Below are 20,648 nucleotides of genomic sequence, written 5' to 3' on the forward strand. Positions count from 1 at the left end.
TTCGCATAATCCTAGGCTTTGTAAGTAGACTTCACAGTGATACAGTAGGATGACTTAGTCATCCTGTCCATAGTAACCCATACGGAGTGATATGGTCTCCTAGTCTTTGGAAGAGTAACCACGAAGTCCATATTAATGTTCTCCCATTTCCTCATCAAAAGCTATCAAAACACTTACTTAAGTAGATCAAGAAGATAATGTCCATTATTGACCTCTTTAAGAATACCTAAATAATTCTTAAGACTTCCTAAGTTTGGAGCATGTCCGCATAATCAACATCTTCCCTAACTAGAGTCATTCTTAAGACTCATCTAGGTAAGATACAAAGTGACAATTTCTATGTCCCATTAACACCTTAACTAGACATTAACTACTCTAGATAAGTACTTATTCCATTAACATACTTTCATACTTAACTTAAGTCATTACATTCATTAGTTCATTTAGGAGTCACTCAAAACATAAAGGACATTCAAGTAATGGTCTTGGACAAGACCTTGGGACTCAAACTAACACCTTCAAAGCTTATTATGCAATGTCTAGATAGCGTGCCATACCACCATCTAAACCTCATAGAACTTCTCTTGTACTAGTATATATCCCACATGATGAGAATAGACAATAACCGACATAAACCATGATATATATACATGGAATCTGGATTTCTATTGTACTTCGATAAAGTTATTCTAATTTCAAAGGGTAGAACTTAGACACATTCCATATCGGTACATGGTTAAGGAATATGAAGGCATACTTTGTAATCTAGTCTCACTCTTTAACATGAACTACTTCCCTTACCATACTCACTCGGTACTAGCCTTATTTCTCGTAGAGTAATTCACATATTAGGTTCACATAAAAGGATTCCATAACAAGTTCATAGCCCAATCATATTTACCCTACAAATGAAAAGTTCACCAGGGCTGCTTCACAATGGCGACAAGAAGCTCATGATGATTTTCCTAATGATTAATATGATGTCGTTCCTGCCAATTAACCTTAAGTCCATCTTTTCTTTACTTTGAAGGATAAAATTAAAACTTATGACTTAAACATTCTTAACCTTACTACTAAGTCAAGGTTTTGACATAAAAAACTCTATTAACATCATTTAAGGTCTCATGTCATTCATACATGCAGGACTAAGATCTTTAACATCCTATGTAGGGACTTCACATATTCATATTCATATATACATCAAGTAAGTGATCCAAGTCAACCAAGACAAGACACCATATACTTCACCTTTAACTCATAATGCATGTAATTCTAAAAGCACATAGAAACAACCCTAACATCTTCAAGTCAAACTATAAAACATCATCAATGGGACCAATATAGACTCATATATTCAAGAACGAATAACCAAGACTCAACCTTAAGACTATACACACAAGGTAAAAGTCATAGTCTAACATGATAACCTAAATAACATTAATACAAAAACACACATATGACTTTACATGTAAATAGATAATGTCATGATTCACATAATGTATTTAGAAAATTGCCACATCACTTCAAGTAGTTTCCGAAAAGTCCATGATCATCATATTGCATAAAGTAACGCCGATAAGGCCACGTCAATTGCAAGTAAGGCAAATAACACCGCCATCATTAGTTTACCATACAAATAAAAACATAATTTAAGTATAAATAATAACTAAATAAATGAAATAGCTCTGCATACCCCACATCATACTCAACACTTCAATCCAAAGTCAACTTACTTAATTCGATAACGCAAGACCCTTACCCAAGGCCATAACCAACAATTCAACATAATTATCACAATATTCATAAATATAGCTAAAATTAATGCATATTCATCAATCTAATACAACCTAGGTATCAATTTACTACAATTAGTACATCAATGAATATCCCACATAAAACTACATATGAATTCATCCACATTCGATCAATATCAAGTAACCCATAAGTTAGTCACATCTAGGGTTCATCCAATTCATGGGTTAATAGATAATTCAGGTTAAAATAATCAATACAATATCAATTTAATCAATAATAGGTTTTTAAAAACAATTGATGCAAGAACCCATGGTAGAATCATGAAATTGGACAATTCAACTTTGAAAACTTTACAAAACATCTTGAGAGTTGGGATCCTTGCTGAAGCGAGCTTCAAGGATAAAGAGTCATACAAAAATGATGATAATTCTTCTCTTCAAGAATCTCTACTTAATTCTTCACACCAAGCTCTTCCTTGATTTTGGACTTAATGGACTCTTAAAGAACTTTTAGTGGATTTTAGGGTTTTTTGTTTGGAAGAGTGAAATCTTCTAAGTGTTAAAGACTTATATACATGATTAAAATATCCAAAAGACCCCTAATTAACCACCTATACTCTTAATTGTATATGGGGTGAAATTACAGCATCAACCCTCAAATTATAGTCAAATTGCGTGCAAACAGACCACCATTGACGGTTGCCCATCGATAGGGCGTAGGTCCATGCACGGGCCGTCCTGGCCTTCGTAGATGGGTTCAGTGACCTTGAACTAGTATCTTAGCTCCCCATGATATGTACTAAACGACGCCCACTAACTACGAGGCGTCTACCAGGCCACTGGCCGTTGGTTGCCATCCGTAGGTGGACTGCCTTTGGCAGTTTTGGCCACCAATATGGCTCCTTCCTCAAGGACCCTTGGTTGTTCCTTGGGGATGTTTTCCCGAACGTTTACAATCCAAACATGATTGTATACTATTTTATCACCCCTCACATGAATTTCATCCAAAAAAACACGTAAAAATTGGCGAAACATGTTTATAAACACAAGGTTGTTTCAAGGCACATCTTTTGAACGCCATGGACCTTTGACCTCCAAACTCTACAAAATTTGATAGCCGTCCTATATATGATATAATAGCTCATTTAAAGAACTTATAAGCTAGTAAATAACACATAAACACTTAAAACACATATGATGCACATAGGTTACTTAATCGTCAAACGTTTGGTCGTCCCTTGACGATTGGCTTCCAATGCACCCGAAACCTTAGACATGCCTCATTAACAAATAATAGACCTTTTTAGGACCTTAGAACATCATGGCCAACATGTTAGGGTCTAGTTAACCTACATCATTTTTAGGTCTAACATATAGAAATCAGGTAAATTCACTTGTGTGAATTTCAAAAGATGGAAACAACAGATATTTTTCTTGCTTACCACTCTTGGTTTGTAGAAATTCACCAGCAAAAAAACTTCAGATAACGTATTTAAGGGATATATTTTGAGTTCTTTTAAGGATTACTTATATATTGTCTATAGTGCAATGAAAACTTTAAAGAGTTGTGGGATGCACTTGCGAATAAATATAAGATAGAAGATGCATGCTAGTGAAAATCAGTTGTGGCAATGTTTTTTGACTGTAAAATGGTACATAATGAAATAGTTGGATTACAAGAGAAGGAAAATCAACTTATAGTCCATGATCTGATTGCTGAACATATGGTAGTAAATGAAGTTTTTCAAGTGGCTGTAATGATCGAAAAGTTTCCACCTTCGTGGAAAGACATTAAGAATTATCTAAAGCACAAGTGTAAAGAAATAAATCTTCAAGATATTGTGATTCAGATCAAGATTGAAGAAGATAAAAAAACTGCTGAAAAGAAGTATCGTAACAGTTCGACAATAATTGGAGTTAATATTGTAAAAGAAGCTTCTACCAAAGACAATAAGAGAAAGAAGTCCAACGGACAGAAGTCAAACCAGGTGAAGAAGAAATTCAAGGGCAACTATTACATTTGTGGTATGGCTGGTCAAAGGTATTTTGACTATCGTGCTCCAAGAAAGGACAAAGAAAAAAGTGAAGAAACATTGTGGAAAAGATGGAAGATACAGATAACTTGTGTGCAATAATCTCGGAGTATAACTTAGTCAGAAATCCAAAGGAGTAGTTTCTTGACTCAAGTGCCACCCAACATATTTGTTCTGCGAAAGAAGCCTTTCTCGACTCAAGTACCATGCGACATATTTGTTCTGCGAAAGAACCCTTTGCAACTACACTCTTGCTGAGTATGATAAAGATTTGTTAATGGGAAACACAACAACATTAAGGATTGCTGGAACTGGGAAAATAATGTTAAAAATAGAATCAGAAAAAGTGTTGACTTTGAACAGTGTCCTACGTGTCCCTACTATTAAGAAGAATTTAGTTTTTGTTGCAATACTTGTTAATAAAAATGTAATTGTGTCCTAGTAAGTAATAAAGTTGTTATAAGTAAGATTGGTTGTTCATAGGAAAGGGCTACCTCAGTGAGGGACTATTCAAACTAAATGTAATGGTTTTTAATAGTATTAAAAAGAATTATTCTTCTATCTACTTATTGGAGTCAAATGATTTATGGCATGCCCATATGGGACATGTAAATAACAAATCCTTGATAAAATTAGTTACTTTAGAAGTATTGACTTATTAACAATGTGACGAATCAAAATGCAAAATTTGTGTGGAAAGTGATTTATTAAACATACTTATAATTTTGTTGAAAGAAATTAAATACAAATAGATCTAATTCACACAGATATATGCGAAATATATATATGTGTGTATATATATATATATATATATATATATATAGACAAGGTAAGTTCATCTAATCTTCTCAAGCTTAAGTCGTCGTTTAGGTATCCAACTCCCATACTCGTACATTCAAGGTATTGATGACAGTTTGCCTGCATCGTTTAATGATTTAGACGCATGTACCCAGATCAGCACATAGGGCTTCTTTGATTCCAAATTGAGTTTTTGAGTTTTTGGGGAACCTCCTTGCATTCTAGAAGACATCATTTATTTCTACATTAGTTTAGCTTTTAGGATTTTATGGGGTCTCTGTCAACATCCCTCTCTAGGAAGTTAGAGGCTTCATAGACTAAATTATTTTACTTGAAGTGTTTTTAGTTATTAAGACTCAAGTTCCATTCTTGCCAAAATTATGACATGATGTATTTTTCTTTTATAATGTGTACTCATGTCAAAGTTGAGGTTTTGTATTTTGCTGATTTAAGTAGCTAGTCCAGAGGTTCCCTTGAGAACCTACAATGGTCTTCGTGTGCCGGTCTAGCCCAGGGTGTAGGTTCGCTGCGTAACAAACTTGGTATCTGAGCACAGAGTTCAAGAGTCCTAGAAATTCTATGAAGTCATGTCTGTAGAGACTTAGTCATCGGTGTGAAGTGCACCACATCTATGATTAGGAGGCTAAAACATTTAGGATTCTTTCCCTTTGTTCATGTTCCTTTTGTGCAAGAGTATATCTCTAAGATCTCTATCAAATTTTTGCTTACGCGTATTTTCAAATCTTGCCTTCAAGAAGAGTAGTCAGAGGTCGTTCATGAAGGGATGTTGAGGAACAAGATGTTCCTAATGCACATAGGGAAGAACCCGAAGGAGAGGTTGCCACTGATGAATTCGAAAAAGCTATCCTGATGTTAAGTCAAGTTGTGACCAACAAAGTTGGGCAACAGAGAGGAGCTCGATAGGAAGGGGTGGATACATTGAGAATTCGTGAGTTCCTTAGGTTGAACTCTCCTAGTTTCACTTGATCAATTAGTACTGAAGATCTGGGAGCTTCATAGAGGAGTTTAATAAGGTGTATGAGGTAATGCATGTTGTCGATGCTGAGAGGGTTGAATTGGCTGCATAACAAGTAAAAGGTGTGTCAAGAACATTGTTCTATTAATTGAATGATGGTACCGTTGAGGATGCACCACATCCAATTTGGGCTTGCTTTGAGGAAGCCTTCTTAGGGAGGTTCCTTCCTCGTTAACTAAAGGAATCCAAGGTAAGGGAGTTCCTTACACTGATGCAAGACTTCATGAGTGTTAATTAATATGTGTTGAAGTTTACCCAGCTATCTTGCTATGATCCGAATATGGTGAAATACATGAGAAGTAGAATGATTCTTTTTGTTGCAGGGTTGGGTCGTGCTTCAAGTAAGGCACTGCAATGTTGATAAGTGACATGGATATATCCAGGTTGATTTTATGCATTCAACAAGTTGAAGAAGAGAAGATGAAGGATAGAGAAGAGTACCGAAACAAGAAGGCAAAGACTCAGAATGAGTGTGGCCAACAGAAAGGTGGTTTGAGCTGACCCCAATTCCAAAAATCAAAGGGGCATGCACCATCATCTTCTAGTGCACCTGCACAAAAAAACGAGGTGAGTATAGAGGTCACAATTCATAGCACTTCAAGGCTAGACTAGCCCAATCTTAGGGTTGTATGGCATAAAGAGGTGGCGGAACTTCGGCGTGTGGTAGATGTGGTCGAATCCACCTTGGAAAATATCATAATGGACAAACAAGTTGCTTCAAGTGTGGTTAACAGGGTCACTTCATGAGAGAATTCCCTAATAATAAGCAACGTGATGAAAATCCGGGCAGCATGACCTAATATTCATCAGTTACTCCACAAAATAGGGTTGTATCAAGAGGATCTACTTCTGATACCGGCGGAGGGGCAAATCACCTCTATGCAATCACTAGCTGCCAAAATTAAGAGAACTCTCAAAATTTTGTAACGGGTATGAACAAAGACTTTAATTTTGATGTTTATGCTTCTTTAGATCAAGGAGAAAATTTATCCTTTGTAACTCCTTATGTTGCAAAAAAGTTTGAAATTCTCCTTGAAAAGCTTAGTGAACCTTTTTGTGTCTCTACACCTGTTTGCGAATTTATTCCAGTCGAAAGAGTCGATTGTAATTGTCTTGTATCCATCAATCACAACAGTACCATGGATGATTTGGTAGAGTTTTACATGGTAGATTTTGATGTCATTCTAGGTATGAAATGTCTACATGCCTGTTATGCATCAATAGATTGCAGAATTTAAGTTGTCAAGTTCCAAATTCCAAATGAGCCAGTCATAGAGTGGGCTTGTAGTTCAGATTGCCTATGCGTCGCTTTATTTCGTACCATAAGGCGACGAAGTTATTTTCTAAGGGATGTAGTTATCGCTTCGTCCGAGTTAATGACTCAAGTGTTGAGGTATCTACCCTTCAGTGAGTTCCTAGAAGTCTTTTATGATGATCTACCCGGAGTCCCTACTAAAAGAGAGATAGACTATAGCATACATGTCATCCTAAATAATTCTCCTATATGTATTCCGCCATACCATAAATGGCACGAAAAAAGTTAAAAGATCTAAAGAAGTAGTTGAAAGATCTGTTATATAGAGTCTTTATTTGACCGAGTGTCTCACATTGGGGTGATCCGGTCTTATTTGTTAGGAACAAGGATGGGTCCCTTGTAATGAGTATAGACTATCACCAATTTAATAAGGTGACCATTCAGAATAAATATACTTTTCCAAGGATAGATGATCTCTTCGATCAACTTCAAGGTGCTTCTTGCTTTTCTAAGATTGGCCTCAGATTAGGCTATTATCAGTTGAAGGTTAGGGAATGTGATATTCCCAAGACAGATTTAAGAACACAGTATGAGAATTATGAATTTCTAGTTATGTCCTTTGGTTTGACTAACGCACTTGCAGCGTTCATGGATCTTATGGACAGAGTCTTCAAACCTTATTTGGATCTGTTTGTAATTTTTTACATTGATGACATAGTAATAATAAGATCATTCTAGTCATCTAAGGGTTGTTCTTCAAACTTTGAGGCCTAAAGAGGTACGTGCAAAGTTCTCCAAGTGCGAGGTTTTGCTTATGTGTATGGTCTTTTCAAGCCACATTATTTCTAGTGGAGGTATAAAAGTTGACACTTAGAAGATAGAAAAAGTTAAGAGTTGTCCTTGACAAATATCTCTTGTTGATATAAGGAATTTATTATGTGTACTCGTGTGAAAGTTGAGGTTTTGTCTTCCACTTATTTAAGTAACCAGGCTAGGGTTTTGCTTGAGGGCCAATAATGGTCTTCGAGTGCCGTTCCCGCCCAGGGTGTAGGTTTGGGGCATGACATCCTTGGAATTGTCTTGCCTGCTTGACTAATCTAGAAGAATCTGGATCTCTCCATAAACTTCTCCACAACTCTAAACCCTGTCACTCCCATCAAGATGCAAAATTTCATTGTCATGTGGCTAGACGTGACATTTAGTAGTAGTATGTGATGCTACCTTAGCTTTGCACAAGAATACTAGGAGGTAGCTTGTGAAGTAGTTCATTTGTATAAGAAAGACAATGAGGTAAGTATGAACTCTTATATTCTCTATGATTTTTTATTATGCTTATGATATTCATTTCACGATTATGTCTTTATCTTTTTTAATGATGCCCATTGTTGACTAACCCTTTGAGATATCTTATGTTTTGTATGATAGTTTCCATACATGGTACATTTTATACTACCACATATTTTGCCTACATTCTAATCCAATGTAGGGTCTTGAGGAGATTCAGTTGCTTTGAAGGGTAGAATTTCCAAGGCTTTCTATAAGTGAAGATTTGTGAGTCCTCATAGAATCCAAGGACACCATCACTATGTTGTCTTTTATGTTTATTCTATATTTAGACTTTTATGGGTTGTGACCTAAGACTATTGAATAAATGATGCCATAGATGGTTTTTGAGATGTATGTTATTATGAAATTATTCGGCATTATTTTTTTAAAGACAAGTTTTAATTCCGCACTACTTTTCGTATATATGTAACGAATGATGCCTAAGGTCTTGTACAAGACCTACGAGAGGTCAAGTACGCAATGTTTCGACTTGAATGATTTTCTAACTTCTAGGGTGTACTTTTTGGTTTTGAGAAACTTGGTATAATAGCATAAGGTTATGAAATGGTCTTAGTATGTCTCAAAACCATGTCTAGTAGAGTTTTATTCGTCGGTGTGAGTCATGACACATCTATGAGTAGGAGCTACGGGATGCTTTGAAAAGTTTCACTTCTTCATTCTTCAAGTCATTCCATAAATCTTGGCTTGACTAATCCCTTCTTCTAATGTTTGCCTATGATTTTGTCAAGGTTATGCCTAACACTAGGGTTAATTCTAGAAGGGAAAGAGATGACATAAAGAATCAAGAGTCTCTACCCTAAGGGGATCAAGTACCTCCTTAAGTTCCTAATGCTCTTAAATTGAAAAATGCGACTCTAGAGGAATTTAGAATTTTTCTGAACTTGTTTGCTTATGCCTTGATGGCCCAAGCCAATAGGCAGAATGAGTGCTAATAAAATTAGATGAATACTCAGGAATTTAGTGTCTCCAAGGTGCTGGAGGATCCAAATGGGTTCATAGATAATGATTATGGGTTTGACTTCTAGGGAGAAAGCAGAGCTAGCCGCTTATCAATTGAAAGATATAGCTCAAGTTTTGTATGAGCAATGGAAAGATTCTAGACTAGTAAGGGCCGTTTCCAAAGAGTGGAAGACTTTTAAGTCATGTTTCCTTGATAGGTTCTTTTCTAGGGAATTGAGGTAGGCTAATTTTGGTGAATTCATAAAACTCAACCAAGGCAAGTTGAGTGTTAAGGATTATGCTTTGAAGATCAACCGATTCTCTAAGTATTCTCAAAGTTTGGTAGCAAACCCTAGAGAGTTTATGAATAGGTTCATGACGGGGTGTCCAAACTAGTACAAGAATAGTGTCGTATGGCGATGCTTGTAGATGATATTGATACATCTCGACTATTGGTGTTTGAACAACAAATATAATAGTCCAAGCTTCAGAAGGAGAGAAAAAGAGTTAGGATTGAATATGAAGGGTCTGATGGACAAAGTCGTTCCAAGAATCGATAAAAGTCTTCCGAACATGGATACTCTATCACTTTTAGGTATGATAAGATTACTCAGAACTCACAACCAACTAGCACTTGGTGTGGAAAAAATATGAGGCTATGTGCATGTCCAGGAGAGATGGTCGCTATGGGTGTGGTGATATTTATCATATGATGAAATATTGACCTAAGGAAAGAGATAATGTTAGAGAGGGAAAGAAAGTTGCTACTCATCAAGTGGAAGATGGTCCTCCAAAGAGGAATCAGTTCTATACCCTCCAATCCGAGGGTGATAAAGAATGATCTCCTTATGTCCTTCTCTGGTATGTATTTATTTAATGAATTATGGAAATTTCCAGAATTCTTTATGATTGTGGTTTGCTTTGCTGATGTTGCTTCTCTCGTTAATGACAAAATGATGCTAGAAGTACATGTCTAGCTTATTCCTAAGTGGGGGATAAAGAGTCTTTTTATGAGGTCTTTATATGATTATGAGTAGTTATGATTAGCTTTGAATTGAATTGTTTTCCTTGATGGGTATGTAAATATAGATATGATGCATATACGATAGATTGCTTCCATACAGTTGGTCTTTTGTGAAATGCTAGAAAGGTGTCATTCAAGAACGAATGTTTCCCACGTGGGAGATATCTTTAGGACCCAAAAATTCTATCGGTAAAACAAGAGCCTAACATATGTTTCATAAGATCATGAGGTCCTAAAATGACCAAATATAGTTTTAAGAGTTAGTATATTGAGATTTAGAGAGTTTGGAGGTGAAACGTTCTAGAAAGTCGGGTGACATTTGAAAGTTAGCCTTGAGACATGCTAGCGTGCCTTAGTATGTTTCCATAAGCACTCATATGATATGATATGATTATGAACCTGAGTATTAATTATGGAAGTGGATTATGATTAAGTATGACTAAAGAGGTGTACTTAGCTTTGGTAGTAGTATGGGATGCTAACTTAGCTTTGATAGTAGTATGAGATGATACATAAGCTTTGCATAGTATACTTGGAGATGGCTTGTGAAGTGGTTCATTTGAATAGAAAGGACAATGAGTTAACTATGAATTCTTATATGCTTTATGATGCTTTATTATGCTTATGATTATTCATGTCATGCTTATGTATTTATCTCTTATAAAGATATATATTGCTGACTAACCCTTTGAGTTATCTTATGTTTGGTATAATAGTTTCCATACTTGGTACATTTTGTACTAAAGCATATTTTGCCTACATTCTAATCCAATGTAGGGTCTTGAGAAAATTGAGTTTCTTTGAAGGGTAGAGTTTCCAAGGCTTTCAAGAAGTGTAGATTGGTGAGTCCTCATAGAATCCGAGGACACCACCACTATGTTGTCTTTTATGTTCTTTTCTATGTTTAGAATTTTATGGGTTGTGACCCAAGACTATTGTATTCATGATGTCATAGATGGTTTTTAAGACGTATGTAAGAAGTTTCATGAAATGATTCCACAATATGTTTTGAAAGAAAGGTTTTAATTTCTCACTACTTTTTATCTATATGCAATAAATGATGTCTAATTTATTGTACAAGACCTTTAATAAGTCAAGTACGCTCTTTTCCGATTTGAAGGATGCCCTAACGTCTAGGGTGTACTTCGGGTCGTGACATTCCAAGTTCTAGGTTATTCGTGAACATATCTGATGGGATATTGATATCATATGAGAGCACCGTAAATTGGTGATATGTCTATGAAAAAAAATTGAAGTAAAAATAATAAGTATTGAAGGCTAGTAGTTCTGTTTTAACTTTGCTTATCTGAAGATTTTTGAGTGAGTATTTAAATTTTCATTTCAGATAGAAAAAAGAGGCATCAAACAGTATTTCAGATGCTCTGTTGTTAGTATTAGTTGCAGAACTCTTCATTTCTTGCTTGATTATCTATTTCATGGACATTATTTATAGGAATGTCGTTGCTCCCTGTTGAAAAAATAATACTGCTACGAAGGGGTCAATGGGCTTAATTCTAGAGGTTCATATATGACATGCTAAATATGATGGTTGGTGATATTTTTGTTTGTTTATGCCATAGTCCTCGAATTATATTTTATCACATAAATAGTACTTTTTGTTACACTTGTGTTGTATCCAATGTTTGGAAGGAATTTTCTTTATCACATTACAGACTCTTTGGTTATTTATAAAAGAAAGATAAAATATTCTAGCTTATGCTAATATTTTGATTTTTGAACATCAGAAGACAGGATCATATGCCAAGCCTCATGTTTATTTTCACGGCATTGGATGTACTAAATTTAATGTGACTTGATAAATGCTCAATGAGTTGCCAGGAAATACTTGTAAAAAAACAAAACTCTAATACATGTTTGATGATTATTACAAGGCATCCAATAGAGAATTAGCTAAGAGATGGAAGCCAGATGAAGTTAATAGTCTGTACTTGAAATTGTCTTATGCTCAGCTGTATATATAGCAACCAGCTTTTTCGGATTCCTTCTCTTTGGTGATCATACCTTGGATGATTTACTAGCCAACTTTGATGGTGAAATTTATGGCTCATTACTTAATGATGTGATGCGAGTGAGCTATGTGATCCCTTTGATGCTCGTTTTCCCAATTGTCTTATTTACCCTTCGCCTTAATATCGATGGCCTCTTTTTCCCTATTCAATTCCTATTGCCTATGATAATCGCATATTCCTTTCAGTCACAGCAACTCTCATCTGTCTCATATTTTTGGGAACAAATTGTGTACCTAACATCTGGGATGCCTTTCAGTTTATTGGCGCCACGAATACTATCTTTGTTGGTTTGATTTTTTAATATTCTATTGTCCTTAGGTGAGTACCATCTTCCCTTTTCAACTACTTGTCTGTATCATCCTTAATTACTCAAAGTTAATTCTCCATGTTTGTCATTGATCACAGCGATACACATGGAATCGCAACCAAGAGGTACATGCTAGAGTAATCTGTCATGGAATTTTTAGTTGTTTCCTCAAGTAATGTGGCAATCTGCAGTGACATTTACAACCTTTCAACAATGCAGTTGAAGCTTAGAAGAGCGCAATAAAGTTGGATTATTTGGTTACATAAGGTTCATAGTCAATTATACTTTCGGGTAAGTTAACTTATTCCTTTGTTCCAGATAGATGATGCAAAGTTAATTCCAAGATAATATGAATATCAAGTTGACGATACATGGAACATAATGGAGGTATCGATCTATGTTTTGTATAACATAAAAAATCGTAATCTACAAAACAGCTGACAATACGAAATGGAGAGCATTTGTATCAAGTTCTTTACAACATATCTTGCTCAAACTTTCACATAGTTGTTACTTTTCATTCAAAGTAATGGAAGATCTCAACAACTAAAGTTGTTTGTTATACTTTCGTTTCATTTATATACTTAAATCCTTTTGTCCTAAAAAGTGAAAAAGATGTTTTACATGTAGCGTACACTAAGGAATGAAGGACATTGTGATGGAGTAAAGACTTGGATGAGGTAAGAGAACTTTTCAGCTTTGTTGAGGTTACACCACAGATCAACCTTAAGCCTATTTTTAATTCAACCGGTGCAGGATAAATTGACGCGATACATTTAAAATAAACTGTTGAAAGGGTCTTAAGTTTTGTTATACCGATTTGTACTTTTCACATAACCTAAATAACATTTATCGTGTCATAAATTGTAATCCCAATTATTTTCAATACATGATGAAAGAGATGTACTTGATTTTAAAGTTTTAAACTCATGTTATGAACATTAGCTTTGCAATAAATTCTTTTCATCTACTGTGATTATTTTTACTAGGTTCCGGATCACAAAAGTGACGATGAACAAGCACCTATGAAAATTGCTCAAGGCGTTTATCGTTCCTGATTTTTGGTAAATCCTCCTTCCTGATTCTTTCTTCGCTTGTTTTCTTGCAATTTTATCTTTTATCAGTCTCTTCTCTCATTGTTTTGTAAAACTTTTCAATTACGTTCCTTTTTTTTTGGTTCATACTGTAAATTTCAGTAGATTAAATTTGATTGTTTGATTGACTTATATTTCTCCTTTATTTAAGGAAGCACAACGAGTTCCTCTACTGATCCTTCTCATATTACATATGATCGTGAGTCAACTAGTCATACTCTCACATAATAATTTTCTCTTGTTTCTTTACTGTTGAATGAATTTTTTTTTTAATTTGTTTTGTTAACTTGAACATAGTCTTACATGTTATTCATTTTTTTACCTCTTGAAAATAATAAAATTGATGTATTAAGTTTATTTTTCTTTCTTGACGTTGTTTGAGTTTGATTATTCTTTCTATTACTATTATTGTATTTATTTTACTAGCTATATATATGAATTGAGGTAAATTCATATTCAATTATAATCTTCACAATAATTTACACTAAAATAAGTCCCATTTTTAGGAACTTATAGTTGTCGAATTTTAAGAGGAATCAACAACAAGATGTGTACCTTGTAATTCACAGCGGAAGTCGTCGATCTATATCTTTACCTGTAGGTGCTCAAGTCCATCCTTGAATCACTAGGAAACAGAGATTATGTTCACAATCTAGAAGTCTATTTTTGTGTGTTGATGAATCTACCTGAGAAACTCAACACTTTTGTTTCTAGAAAGACTTTTGTTTTATAGATTTTCCTCTCTATTTTCACGTTTAACTTTTCAGTAGTCATGTTTCACGTTTCATGTTTCATATCTATAATATATTAGATAATGCTCCCACTAGGAGTCTTTTAAAGAGGGGTTGAACAGTTATAATGTAATTGTTCAGTCTTATCCTTTAAAGGATTTATCCTAATTAATTAACACATTAATTAATTAATTAAATAAAACATTAAAACAAATTGGGTCGGGTCGGGTCGGTCTACATGGGCGACCCAATACCCAAAACTTACATCTCCCACTTCGCACATAGTGGACAAGACCCAAGTCAAAATAATATCATTCAGACATACAATTCATACGATAAATAGTTCGTGCGACTTGTGAGCTTGAAGAAGTTATCTTTAAGTTTTACAAGCCCTATGTATGAATTCAATCACATGTGGAAAGAATGCAATACTATTAAAGAACAGTATTTCTCACAATACCCCAGAAGTCATTCACTACTTCAGTAGTTACTTATTCAATCCCTCAACCTCTTAAGGAGGTGAACTCAAGTTCATGTTTAACTTTATACACAAAATTACACTTGTGTAATATCCAACTAATGTATGCAAGTTGAATTGTTCTTTCAATCATTTTCCCGTTATACTCGAACCTATATGTTCTATATCAACGGCTTTCCAAGACATGTATTGCATTGCCGAATTGATCATAGATATTAGTAACATCTAAAGTAGCCACACTCATTGAAACTTCAAGAAACAACAAAAGGTCAACAGGTAATTCATTGAAAAGTTGATTTAACTTTTCTTGTCTCACACAATGAAGAAGCAGAGAATGTTCTTTCATTATTCCATTGATCGCTAGACACACGTGGTATGATACAAGTGCTATGATGTATACACCTTAAATTGGTGTATGTGTCTCATTTTATTGATTATTTAACTTCGAACAGACCTTGGTCTGAACATCTCTAGATGTTTAACCCTAGTTTCTCTCTTCAGTGATCTTTAATCTCATTTCTTGGAGAAACTATTGTCTGGATCATAAAACAATTCATAAAATGATGGTAAAATTCATTTCTACACGTTCCCCGACTTAAGAGGTGATTGGTCGTGCGAGACAGCCAATCCGCGACTTGTTCGACACATTATATTTTTTACATATTATCACATGCATACTATATTTGAACACAAATTCAATAGTTTTATATAAAAAAGAATATCAAACAATACTTTACGTAAACTTAGAGCACTAAGATGTTTTTACAACAAGTCTCTAGAAATGGCCTTCAAAAAAAACTCTCATTTCACATGTATGAATGTATTGTAAAGTTATATCTCCACTTGACATTATGTTTGTCACAAAGTTATACTTGATATCTATGAGATTGGTTGATCTGTGATACTAAGGATCCTTTATGCACACGATAGTGGCTTGACTATCATAAGTAGAATTTTTGGACCCTAAGAATTATTTGTAATATTGAAATGTTCAAAGAATCTCTATGACCAAATAGCTTTTTTTGTAATGTGCAAACACATGCCACAAATTTAGATTTCATGGTTGAAAGAGTTATACAAGTTTTCTTCTTACTCTTCCATGAAATAATACCACCATTTAGTAAGAAAGCAAAAACTGATGTTGTTTTTCCATCGTCCCGTTCACTAGTCCAACAATATCAATATAACCTTTTATGAATAAATTATAGACACTATAACACTGTATATGATCTGCATTTCTCTTCAGATATCAGAATATCCACTTTACTATTTTCAAGTGATCTTTCCTAATATGGGATTGATATCTGCTAAATAGAACCACGACATAACAAATGTCTGGGCAAGTACACATCATAACATGCATCAAACTCCTAACAACACTAGAATAGGAACTTGAGACATGTCTTCTATTGATCCATCGAATTTACATTTAACTTTATGAATTCATTTATTCCAATAGCAATGTTTGTTTGGAAGGTCAACTAGATTCCAGACTTTTTATATTTTCATAAAATATAATTCTTCTTTCATCGCTTTTAACCATTCATCCCTTTTAGGGCTTGATAAACCCTCTCTTACAAATTGATGTTCATCAAAATCCGTATGACATACCAACAAAATATAATTATCAATTTGATAAGATCGGTTATTTACACATTTTCTTGAATTCTTACATAATTGAAGTTCAACATACTCTATAGGATTTTGGGATTCATAACTCCCACTTCGACAAAGAATCAATTCTTGATCCATTGAATTATCAAGTTTGTTTGACAACAATATCTGATCTTCTGAATTCAATTTTTTTGTACAAATGTTGAGATTCATTCATTTATATTTAAAATACTCAAGTGCTTTAATGAAGTATGAAGCACAAGACCTTGCCTTTACATTCATTGGACCACAAATATGATAATAAATTAATTGAAATGGGAATTCAACTCTCTTAGCCTTGCTAATAGGTTTACGCGTGATTTCCATAGCAAGAAAATTTTCATAAGTTGACATTTCAATTTTAGTGAAGAACTTAAATGTCCTTCCTTTCCCAACTTATTTATCTAATATTGCCCTTTGTGACCTATTCTGGAAAGCCATGTTTGTTATTGACGTATAATTAGGAAAGAGTTTTAATAATTATGCATGGAACATACTCATTCAAGCAAATCAATTCTCATAAAGGTTTCATATTTAAATTTAAAATAGAAAAGATACATAGTATACATTCGTCATTTATGAATTAAATATTTAACCAATATTCGAAATTAAGTTCTTAATGTGTATTATAATTTGTTTTAGACTATAATCAATCAAATTTGTATGTCTAATCATTAAACACAATATAATATTGTACAGTAGAATAATCATTCACTCATCCAAAAATAAAAGAGAATAAAACTCAAAATATTCATATTAAAGCATAATTAAAGATGTGCACTTCAAGGTTTAATAAAAAAAATTATTATGATAAAAATGGGAGTATGTGGATACACTGTGGGTGAAGTTTTACCCACTTAACTCCTATTTTGACATAGTCTTTCCATATTTCTTCATTAACCCCAATTTCAATTCTAACATGATTTTATTCGTATTCTGGCAAGGCATGATGCAAAACGCCATAGCCTTTTTTCTCTGAAACTTGAATTTCACTTTCATTAAGTTTTACAAAATTTTTTGACAAAGATCTGGAGCAATCCTATTAAACAACAAAAGGGCTCCATCTTCAAAGATTTGTACTCTCTTAGATCTTTTTCTCTTTTTCTTTGAATTCTCAAAGACTCAAACTCTCTTAGCTCTTTCTCTCTTTTTTCGAATGGTCTTTTCGTTTCTTAACATACTTTGTGTCTCTCCTGGGACACTAATCTGTACGACTTCTCACCTTCTAAAACAAATCTTACGGCGGTTTGTTCTTTGACCTCGTCCTTCAGCTCTATTTTGAGATCTCCCACTTGGAGTAATTTGATCATATTCCTTTTCAGTCACATCTGAAATTAGAACAATAAGAAATATGGTTAAACCATTCAATGTGACAACATATGTCACAAATTTCTTATATAAAAGCCAAGCAACTGTTTAAGGAACAGTAAGACTAAACGAATAAACATTTATTTCATACTCATTTTAAATAATATATTTTCGGAAAGCTTAAAACAAGCAGTTCATAAAAGAAATTAAGTGTACATCCAAAAATTGCAGAACAAATTTTCAGATTGCCCTAGATAGATGCACTTTTTTAAAAAAAAGTCAAAAAACAACGAATTTTTCAACAATTCGTATCTAACTCATTTTAATTCCGTTTTTCTATTATAATATTCTTTTGGAAAGATATTCACAAAAAGATTTTGATCAAATAAGTTTCGACCAAAAATATCTTCCACAGAATTTCTAAATAGCTATTAAAGAGAAGCAATTTATTTTACTAAGCAAAATTTTGCATAGTTATTTTCAAAGTAGGATAAGTAATCCTATATCTTTCATGATTCACAATCAAATACGATTTTGAATCATATTTTCTGTATTATTAATCGACAATAAAAATGTCAAATAAGAATTTAACTTTATTCAAATTTTTATTCTTCTTTCTATCCACTAATTTTTAAAAGAAATATAGTCAATTTTTTTCTTATAAAAAGACAAAGTAAATAGTCTAAAAATCAACGTATAATGAGATTAATAACAATGGCTCTAACGTCATTGTCATAATTTTAAGAGGAATCAACAACAAGATGTGTACCTTGTAATTTAAAGCGAAAGTCGTCGATCTTCTTCTTTGATAAGTTGGTGCTCAAGTCCATCTTTTAATCACTAGGAGATAAAGATTTTGTTCAGAAACTAGAAGTCTGTTTTTGTGTGTTCATGAATCTGCCTCAGAAACTCAATACTTTTGTTTTTAGACTGAACACTTGGTTTTTGACTTTCTGTTTTACATATTTTCCTCTCTCTTTTCATGTTTAACTTTTCAGTTATCACGTTTCACGTTTCTTGTTTCATATCTCACGTATATTAGTTAATGCTCCCACTAGGAGTCTTTTAAAGATAGGTTGAAAAGTAACAGTATAACTGTTCAGTCTTATCCTTTAAAGGATTTATCCATATTAATTAATTGAATAAAATGGTAAAACATATTTGGTCGGGTCGGGTCGATCCACATGGGTGACCCATTACCCAAAACTTATGATAATCATATTATATATATATATATATATATATATATATATATATATATATATATATAAAAGGGAGACTTGGTATGACCGAACATGTCAATAACATGTTGTACAATTAGCTATGTTAAGTGTACTACAAACTTGGCTTTATTATTAGATGTAATTTTTTTTTGTTATTTTCATGTTGACACGCGTATTTGCACTCAAATTAACTCACCAACTAAAAGGGATCTTTGAAGTTCAGTTTCTTCTTCATTGACCCTTTTAAATTATATTTTTTTAATTGTATTTGTTGGTAAGTGTTTCTAACTTTTTTCTTCCTTAACTTTTTTTGCTTCAATTTTTATCTTGTGCAATTAGTGGTTTTTTTAGTGAATATAATGACATCAAGTAAACAGATGTGACAATTTTTATTTCTCGTGATCCATTTGTAGAAAGGAAAATTGGATGAAAACAAGTTGTTGATGATGATGGAGATACTGTTGCTCAAATTTGGACATACATTCATCATCTGAATCAAATTTTGATATTTATTCTTTTACATTATTGTTCTCTATTGTACTTTCTCTATAAAAAAATAAAGGAACGACAATATTATTATTTTTATTTGTTCATGCATCTTCACGAATAAATACTCAAGTTACCTTAGTGCATCAAGGGTAGTTGATAATATGCTTACATAAAGATGGATCTTTCATTGAGCACTGAAGGTGGTTCAGTTGTCAACTAACAATTATTTTTTCCTTCATCGCTTCTTAATGAACTTTTTTAGTACTGTTGAAGGGAGAGAGGCAGAAAAGAGATGTTCAATTTGCTATGCAGAAATAGCAAGTCAAATAAAAAAATGTCATTTTTTCATTTCTTCGGTGAAGGAGAAAAGGAAAAAGCGGAAAAAAATATATGATTGTTATTTGTGGAATTTAAACATATTGATTCCAGGTAATGTCTAAGTTATTCATAAAATTAATTGACCCTCAAAAACCTCTAATTCAATAAAAAAGAAACATTACGTACCTCATTATGAAATATTTTTTTCCCATTTTATCACAGCTAAACTGGAAGGACAAAACTCATTTTCTTTCTTCCTGGATAAGAATACAAGATGGTACTTGAATGTTTCTCATTTTATCAAATGATTTAGAGTAATTGAAGGATGTTCTCTATATTTGGTAACAACATTTGATGTTCAACATAATTAATGTGCAAAATGATAGTTAAGTTGTCTATATGCGGTCATTATCAGTGGTATTGGATTATGAATGCTCAGTGAATGAAAGAATGCATTTATAGAAAATGATTCACCTTTATGTTTGAGTTTTATGCATGATCAATGTAAATATATTTTTGCAGTATGAGGTTAGCAAATTTACATTAACCTTGTGGATAAAATATTCTACATACCATCACATGTAAAAATTATTTAAATTACGTTGTCAGTGTATATAATTTATTAAACTCTTAAGTTTTATTTGGTTTTCTATTCTAGCTTTGAAATTTGGGGGCTATGAAAAAGGTTGAAATGTTCATTGTTCAAGTTTGCAGGCGCTGCCGAACTTATTTTAATTTCAAGAGCTTATATCACAATAATGTTATTACTTTATAACATTAAGGTAATCAACTGTGTCCAACAAAGTAAAGAAAAATCAACCCTACATTTCA

Source organism: Solanum lycopersicum, chromosome 9 (assembly GCF_036512215.1).
Source record: "Solanum lycopersicum chromosome 9, SLM_r2.1".
NCBI lineage: Eukaryota > Viridiplantae > Streptophyta > Magnoliopsida > Solanales > Solanaceae > Solanum > Solanum lycopersicum.